Source organism: Dipodomys spectabilis, unplaced genomic scaffold, assembly GCF_019054845.1.
Source record: "Dipodomys spectabilis isolate Male_0828 unplaced genomic scaffold, ASM1905484v1 ptg000037l, whole genome shotgun sequence".
Classification (NCBI taxonomy): domain Eukaryota; kingdom Metazoa; phylum Chordata; class Mammalia; order Rodentia; family Heteromyidae; genus Dipodomys; species Dipodomys spectabilis.
The window spans coordinates 1,622,512-1,631,472 of record NW_024870714.1 but is presented as its reverse complement, the minus strand read 5'-3'; the positions used below and the strand labels follow the sequence as shown (position 1 = coordinate 1,631,472).

The 8,961-nt window shown below is 38.8% G+C and overlaps 1 pseudogene; it reads right to left on the bottom strand.

The window, feature by feature from the left end:
- Window positions 1-7,097: 7,097 nt before the first annotated feature.
- Window positions 7,098-8,430, bottom strand: LOC122106109 (annotated as a pseudogene).
- Window positions 8,431-8,961: the final 531 nt, after the last annotated feature.

Below are 8,961 nucleotides of genomic sequence, written 5' to 3'. Positions count from 1 at the left end.
CACCTGGAAGACACCATCAGAAGGCCTAATCTAAGGATAATGGGTGTAGAGGAGCACCTAGAAACAGAAGTTAATGGTCTAGGAAATTTGTTTAACAGGATCCTAGCAGAGAACTTCCCAAACATACAAAAAGATAGGCCTATTCAGATACAAGAAGCTTTTAGAACCCCAAATAGACCAGACCAGAATAGGACATCCCACCGTCACATTATAATCCACACAGGATCAACTCAGACCAAGGAAAAGATCCTTAAAGCTGTCAAGGAGAAAAGGGTAATCACCTATAAAGGGAAACCAATTAGAATCACCTCAGATTTCTCAGCAGAGACAAACAAAGCAAGAAGAGCCTGGAATGATGTATGCCATGCCCTAAAAACAAACAACTATCAACCAAGAATACTGTACCCACCTAAACTCTCCTTCATAACTGAAGGCCAAATAAAAACCTTCCATAGCAAAGAAAAATTGAAACAATACATCTCCACCAAACCAGCCCTACAAAAGATTCTTAAAGATGTCCTACACATAGAAAACCAACAAGACCGCAACAAAGGCCAAGAAACTGCACCCAAACTGAGAATCCAAGAACCATAGGAAGAACCCAGTTTTCGCAGCCCCCAAGAAGGTGGATAACATGGCAGGAACTCCCAAATACCTCTCAGTCCTATCTCTTAATGTTAACAGACTGAACTCTCCAATTAAGCTACATAGACTGTCTAGTTGGATTAAAAAACAAGACCCTTCTATCTGCTGCCTGCAGGAGTCACATCTTGCCCATAAAAACAAACACATTTTCAATGTTAAAGGCTGGAACAAAATCTACCAAGCAAACGGCCCCCATAAACAGGCGGGAGTTGCAATCCTAATATCAGATAAAATAGACTTCAAATTAAAATTCGTGAGAAGAGATAAAGAAGGTCGCTACATACTAATTAAAGGATCTCTCCTTCAGGAGGATATTCCAATTCTAAATATCTATTCGCCAAACAATGGAGCACGCAAATTTATCAAAGAAAAACTACTTTCCCTCAAATCCCATATAGATCCAAAGACATTAATTGTTGGGGATTTTAACACACCACTCTCCCCACTAGATAGATCAACTCGGCAAAAACTCAACAGAGAAACCGCAGATCTAAACAGCTGCATAGATCAACTAGACTTAACAGACATCTACCGAACATTTCACCCAGCAGCATCAGAATACACGTTTTTCTCAGCAGCACATGGAACGTTTTCTGAAATAGACCACATTTTAGGCCACAAAGCAAACTTGTCTAAATTCAGAAACATTGAAGTTATACCTTGCATTCTCTCTGACCACAAGGGAATAAAATTAGAACTCAACACCAAAAGCCACCAAAGAAAGTCCGGTATCACATGGAGGCTGAACAACACACTGCTGAATCAAGAGTGGGTCATGGAAGAGATTAGAAAGGAAATTCTAATGTTCATGCTATTCAACAAAAATGAACACACAAATTACCAGCTCCTCTGGGACACAGCAAAGGCAGTACTCAGAGGCAAGTTTATAGCTCTGAGCTCCTACATCAACAAATTGGAGAGATCTGAAACTAGCAATTTAATGACACATCTAAACCTTCTTGACAAAGAGCAGCAAGATAAACCCCAATCCAGTAGACGGAAAGAAATAATCAAAATTAAATCAGAATTAAATGAATTAGAATCCAAAAAAACTATAGAAAGAATCAACAAAACAAAGAGTTGGTTCTTCGAAAAACTTAACAAAATTGACAGACCCTTAGCAAATCTTATCAGAAAAAGAAGAGAACACACCCAAATTAATAAATTCAGAGATGAGAATGGAAACATCACCACGGAAACAACCAAGATTCAGAACATTATAAGGGAATAATTCTCAAAACTTTATGCTAATAAGTTTGAGAACTTGACAGAAATGGACCTTTTCCTAGCAAATATTGACATGCCAAAACTAAACCAAGATGAGTTAAACCAGCTTAACAGGCCCATATCAAGAATTGAAATAGAAACAGCAATAAGAGACCTCCCAGCTAAGAAAAGTCCAGGACCAGATGGTTTTACAGCAGAATTCTACAAGGCCTTCAAAGCAGAGCTCACACCAATACTCCTCCAATTCTTCACTGAAATTGAAAGAGAAAGTTCACTACCGAACACATTCTATGAAGCCATCATAACCCTCATCCCCAAACCAGGCAGGGACTCATCAAAGAAAGAGAACTATAGACCCATTTCTTTGATGAACATTGATGCAAAACTTCTCAACAAAATTTTGGCCAATCGACTTCAACAATTCATCCAAAAAATCATACACCATGATCAAACAAGATTCATTTCAGGGATGCAAAGCTGGTTCACTATACGCAAATCAATTAATATTATTCATCACATCAACAGGAGCAAGGATAAGAACCACATGGTTATCTCAATAGACGCAGAAAAAGCATTCAACAAGATCCAACACCCCTTTATGATGAAGGTTTTGGAAAAATTAGGAATCCATGAAACATTCCTCAATACAATAAAGGCTGTATATGACAAACCTACAGCCAGCATTATACTTAATGGTGAAAAACTAAAGCCATTTCCTCTTAACTCAGGAACAAGACAAGGATGTCCACACTCTCCACTTCTTTCAATCTAGTATTAGAATGCCTAGCTACAGCAATAAGACAAGATGCAGACATAAAGGGGATCCAAATAGGGAAAGAAGAAATAAAACTCTCCCTCTTTGCAGATGACATGATCTTGTATTTAAAGAATCCCATAGACTCCACTCCCAAATTACTCAAGCTGATTCAAACTTTGGCAAAGTAGCAGGTTATAAAATTAACCCCCCAAAATCAATGGCTTTTCTGTATGCCAACAATGAGAAAAGTGTGGCTGAAATTAGGAAAGCAACTTCATTTGTAATAGCCCCACAAAAAATAAAATACCTAGGAATTAACTTAACTAAAGAAGTGAAGGACCTCTATGATGAAAACTTTAAAATCTTGAAAAGGGAAATCAACACAGAACTTAAAAAACGGCAAAACCTCCCATGCTCCTGAATTGGAAAGATTAACATCGTGCAAATGGCAATACTTCCCAAGGCTATCAAATTCAACAACAATACCTATCAAAATTCCAACCTCATTCTTCAAGGAAATAGAAGAGGCAATCCAAAAATTCATATGGAACAATAAAAGACCCCAAATAGCAAAAAGGCTCCTCAACGGAAAGAACACTGCTGGAGGAATATCAATACCAAATTTCAAACTCTACTATAAAGCCATAGTAATCAAAACAGCTTGGTATTGGCATAAGAACAGACCTCAGGAACAAGGGAATAGAATTGAAACCCAGAAATGAACCTACAGACCTATAGCCATCTAATCTTTGATAAGGGAGCTAAAACAAGAGAATGGAACAAAGACAGCCTCTTCAGTAAATAGTGCTGGCAAAACTGGTTAACTACATGTAGAAAACTAAAGCTAGATCCTTATATATCACCCTGCACCAGAATCAACTCCAAATGGATCAAAGACCTTGAACTCAAAGCAGACACTCTGAACACATTACAAGTTGGAATAGGAGAAACCCTAGGTCTCCTTGGCTCAGGCCAAAATTTATTGAATAGAGACCCAGAAACACAACAAATCAAAGAAAGGTTGGACAAATGGGATTGCATAAAGTTGTAGAGCTTCTGCAGGGCAAATCATATAGCTAGCTAGATCAATAGAAAGCCCACGGATTGGGAGAAGATCTTTACTAGCCATACAACGGACAAGGGTCTCATATCTAAAATATACTTGGAACTCAAAAAATTAAATCCCCCAACAACAAATCCTCAAAGAAACAACTGCCCAATAAATAAGTGGGCGAAAGACTTAAAGAGAAACTTCTCTGAAGAAGAAAGAAGGAAGGCCAATAGACACATGAAGAAATGTTCAACATCTCTAGTCATAAAAGAAATGCAAATCAAAACAACATTGAGATATCACCTCACTGCAGTTAGAATGGCAAAAATCAAGAACTCTAACAACAACAGGTGCTGGAGGGGATGTGGACAGAAAGGAACCTTACTTCATTTTTGGTGGGAATGTAAACTTGTTCAACCACTTGGGAAAGCAGTATGGAGGTTCCTCAAAAGACTTCACATAGAGCTCCCCTATGACCCAGCAATCCCACTTTTGGGCATTTACCCAAATGTTTACAAACAAGACCACTCTAAACCTCCCAGCACAACTATGTTTATTGCAGCATTATTTACCATAGCTAAGATATGGAACCAACCCAGATGCCCCTCAGTAGATGAATGGATCAAGAAAATGTGGTATATATACACAATGGAATTCTATGTCTCCATCAGAAAGAATGACATTGCCCCATTTGTTCGGAAATGGAAAAACTTGGAAAAAATTATATTAAGTGAAGTAAGCCAGGCCCACAGAAACATAGGTCCCATGGTTTCCCTTATTTGCAATATCTAGTATGAGTCAAGCGGAAAAGGTCAGATAATGTGATGTCAGAAAAATGAACCCTTAGATATGTATTTTAATGTTTTTTCTTTCATGCATGTGTTTCTAACGCATGTATAAGATTATTTCTTTGTTGCTTTGTATGTCCCTCCCCCACAGTATAACCCCTGCTTTCTCTATATTTGATGTCAGTATAACTTGTGAAGGAGATGGGGAAAAACCAGTTGTTTAAGGGTACAGGTGGACCTGTTGCAACAATGAGAAGTACAAGTTGTCATGCCCAAAACGAGCTTTACAATGTCCGTGGGGGGGGAAGGGGGGGAAGGAGAAGGATTGGGATTGGGGGGTAGGGGGGAGGCTGGGAACGGATGTGAAGGGTAAACAAAGGAGGAGGCTGCAATTCTTGGTAAGAAATGTACGCATTATCCCGCCCATGTAATTGTAACCCCTCTGTACAGTATGTTCACAAATAAATAAAATTAAATTAAAAATTTTTAAAAAAAAGAATAGTAATTGGTATAATTGATATTTCCAATGAAGAAAGCATATTTTTTGGGCCTCCAATCATCAATATTTATTGAGCATTTATAATGTACTAGACACAATAGAACATACAGAAAATATTGTCCCTGCTCTGGAGGATCTTACATTCTGAAGGAAAAAAATATCTTTTTTTTTCTCAGTCATGGGGCCTGAACTCTGGGCCTGGGAGCTGTCCCTCAGCTCTTCAGCTTGAGGCAAGTGCTCTACCACTTGAACCACAGCACCACTTCTGACTTTTTCTGTGTATGTGGTGCTGAGGAATAGAAACTAGGGCCTAATGCATGCAAGGAAAGCACTCTATCACTGAGCCACCTTCTCAGCCCCACCTGTCTTTTAAAATGGCACTTTTATTTGGTGTCTTCTGTAATGTTCTGAGGAAATATCCTGTAGGGTGAGATTTGGTATAATTCAGACCCATCATTACTTAAGATTTAAAGGCAAACAATGGCAGACCATTCAGGATAGTGTTTATAGGAGATACACAATTTCATCAAGTAAGGTGAGATGTGCTGCAGTAGAGGATGAGGTTCATAGTTTGTGGGATGCAAACAAAGAAAGCAAGGGATCTTAGACAGTGAGTAGAGCCAGAAAGTCATGTGACCTTTTCCGAAGTACATGGCCACCAAGGAGGAATGGTTGATGAAAAGACAGAAGGCTAACAAAAAGGAAGGTAATCCTGTGCACCTGACAAATATAATGACCAAAAGCTAAGGCAAATTGAATCCAGAAATTCTCAAAAACCAAAATTGATTTAGAAGCACAGAATTTACAGTTAATACTAACCAGTGTAGCCAAGCGCTGGTGGCTCACTCCTGTAATCCTAGCTACTCAGGAGGCTGAGATCTGAGGATCGTGGTTCAAAGTCAATCCGGGCAGGAAAGACCGTGAGATTCCTATCTCCTATAAACCACTAGAAAACCGGAAGTGGTGCTGTGGCTCAAGTGGTAGAGCACTTGCCTTGAGCTGAAGAGCTGAGGGACAGGTCCCAGGCCCAGAGCTCAAGCCCCATGACTGACAAAAAAAAAAAACCTAAACAGTGTCATGATGGGTCAAAAACATTGTGGCTTCCTAAGTTAGAAAATGCTATATATCAAAATTTTAAGTGGAACATATTATTTTTCAAATCAATTTTCCACTCCCCAAGGAAAAATTTGGCTCTGTAGGAGGTGGTTGGTAGACAGATTAGTATTTTTGTTATTGTGATAAACTTTGCACTTTAAAATTGGTAAAAGTCCATTAGCTGCCAAAAGGGAGTAATGAACAAATTTATAATAATGTACAATTTCTTTTGAGTCATTTCAAAACCAAAAAACTAATTTACATGAAAAGTTGTAGAGAAAGTTGTAATGATTACCAAACAGTTCATTTTCACTGCATCTTTATTTTTACATTTGTTCGTAGGTTGTCTAAAACATTTAAATACAAATAAAATTTGTAGCAAAAGTAATGAGAGCAAACAGAAGGTAACATTACAAACAATGGAATGTGAACTATTTCTGCCCTTATCCAGAGTTAATTGGGACAAAACTTTGTCTCAAAGAATACTTTTGGTGCTGTAGTCTAAGGTGTGCACACTGAGATAGACTCTTCCACAGAAATACATGATTCCAGCATGTAACAGCCATGGAATATCTGTTTGTACCACAGCCCTGCAAGTGCTCCAAAACTTTCTAATATCCAGAATAATTACACCTGTGCCTGGAACCAATTTTCCCTTTTATTCCTCACCAGTATAAACCAATATGTAGGAAGATTTCTTCACTTTGACATGGAAGCAGTTTTAACACTGGCCCTTATGAAGTCACCATGTACCAAAGTACATGCCAAACATTTACAACTAGTATAAAAATTCTACATCCTCATATTGATAATTTGAAGATGAAAACAGATAACTCACTAAATGTTAATGGGCAATATCTATTCCCCTAATATTAAACAACAACAAAAAAAACCCTTGGAAATATAGAAATTCAAATAGAAGCAACATAAACCTGTCATAAATCATAAACAACAAACTATTTGTGGGACAGCATGGATGACAAATGGTCTACTTTATAAATTTTAGAATGAGGCAGATAAAAGTTGGAAGGTCATTTAATTTTCACCTCCTTCTCCTGCTTTCACTTCATCTCCTTGGTTATCATATCCACAATGTCAACTTTTCTCTTAGTAACTACATTATTAGCATGCAGTCTTTGAACCACTCTTCACTTAATGTATCAAGTTCAGCAATGACTTCATCAAAAGCTGTCTTTGCAAGAAAGCTAGCTTCCTCTGGGGAGTTCAGAATGTCATAATAGAACACCGAGAAGTTAAGGGCCAGACCCAAACTGATAGTTTATCAGTCGTGAAGCTTGAACTCTGGGCCTGGGTGCTGTCTCTCAGCTCTTCAGCTCAAAGCTAGTACTCTACCACTTGAGCCACAGTACCACTTCTGGTTTTCTGAGTGGTTTAACAGATATAAGTCTCAAATGTTTCTTTATGGCTATTGTTTCTAACATATTTATATGATGATTTCTTTGTTGCTGTGTATGTTCCTCCCTTGTTTTCACTGTATTTGATGTTGGTATAATTTGTGGAGAGGAAGGAAAAAACAAATTGCTTAAATAGAAATACAGCTGGACTCATTGCAACAATGAGATGTACAGATGTTATGTTGAAAAATGAACTTTCAATTTTGGCACATGGGGGGAGGGTGGAATGGGGTGTGGGGGGGTGAGGATGGGAAGGGATGGGAAGGAGAAACAAAGGAGGAGGCAACAATGCTTGGTAAGAAAAGTACTCATTATCTTGCTCATGTAATTGTAACCCCTCTGTACACTATTTTCACAAGAAAAAACAGTCTAACAGACATTCCTGTCTGGACTGGCTTTGAACGGTGATGCTCAGATCTCAGCCTCCTGAGTAGCTAGGATTACAGGTGTGAGCCACCATCACCCAGCTTGCATTTCCTTTTGGCTGATCTCAAAAGCTTTTTGGTATGCTTGTTGTGAACGATCCACAATCCCTTTCTTGTAATCAACCAGCAGCAATCTCAGCCAATTAGTGGTAGTAGTCTCTCTTATAGAAGACTCTGCTCCCTGCTTGTGAAGCATTAGGGATGGAGAACTTTTCCAAAGTGACAGTGCATCATTGTAGCTATCTCATAGCTCATTCTTGATTCTCTTTGTGTTCTTCACCATCTAATGTTTTTCCTCAGCACCTTCCATGTTTAGCTCAATACTTGAAATGACCCTCTAAGATGACCTACGGGCTTCTATAACATTTTTGTAAGCAACTGAGAGAAGATTCCTTTAATCATTAGACAATTCAGCTCTTTGCTCAGTGACAGAATTCATGTCACCATATTGCTCAGCCTTCTAGGTCAGTTTGGCCTTCTGCACCAGCTCATTTGTATCCATGACTGGATTTTGTGTCCTGAGTAGGTGGTGGAGGACGGACAGGGTTTCAGTGGCTTCTGGGTGGTGGCAGGAGAGGCAGCAAGGCTGAGACTCTGCCCTGGATCTTGAAGCTCACAGGCTCCAGTGATGGGGCTTCCTCCAATCCAATTTTATTATTTTTTAATTCACACAGAAATTTTCAATCAATGAAAGTAAATTTGATTGATGCTCTCTTTTGTCATTTTAAAATGATTTCATATTCAGACATTACAGTACCATGTGGTTGTGGGATTTATTTATTTATTTTTATTGTGAAAATACTGTACAGAGGGGTTACATACATGGGCAAGATAATGAGTACATTTCTTATCAAGCATTGTAGCCTCCTCCTTTGTTTTCCCTTCCCTTCCCTTCCCATCCTCCCCCGCCCCCCACCCAATCCTCCCCACTTCCCCCTCCCCCCCAGCACCAAAATTGTAAAATTCGTTTTCGACATAACGACTTGTATATCTCATTGTTGCAATGGGTCCACCTGTATCCCTATTTAAACGACTTGTTTTTCCTCTTCCCCTCCACAA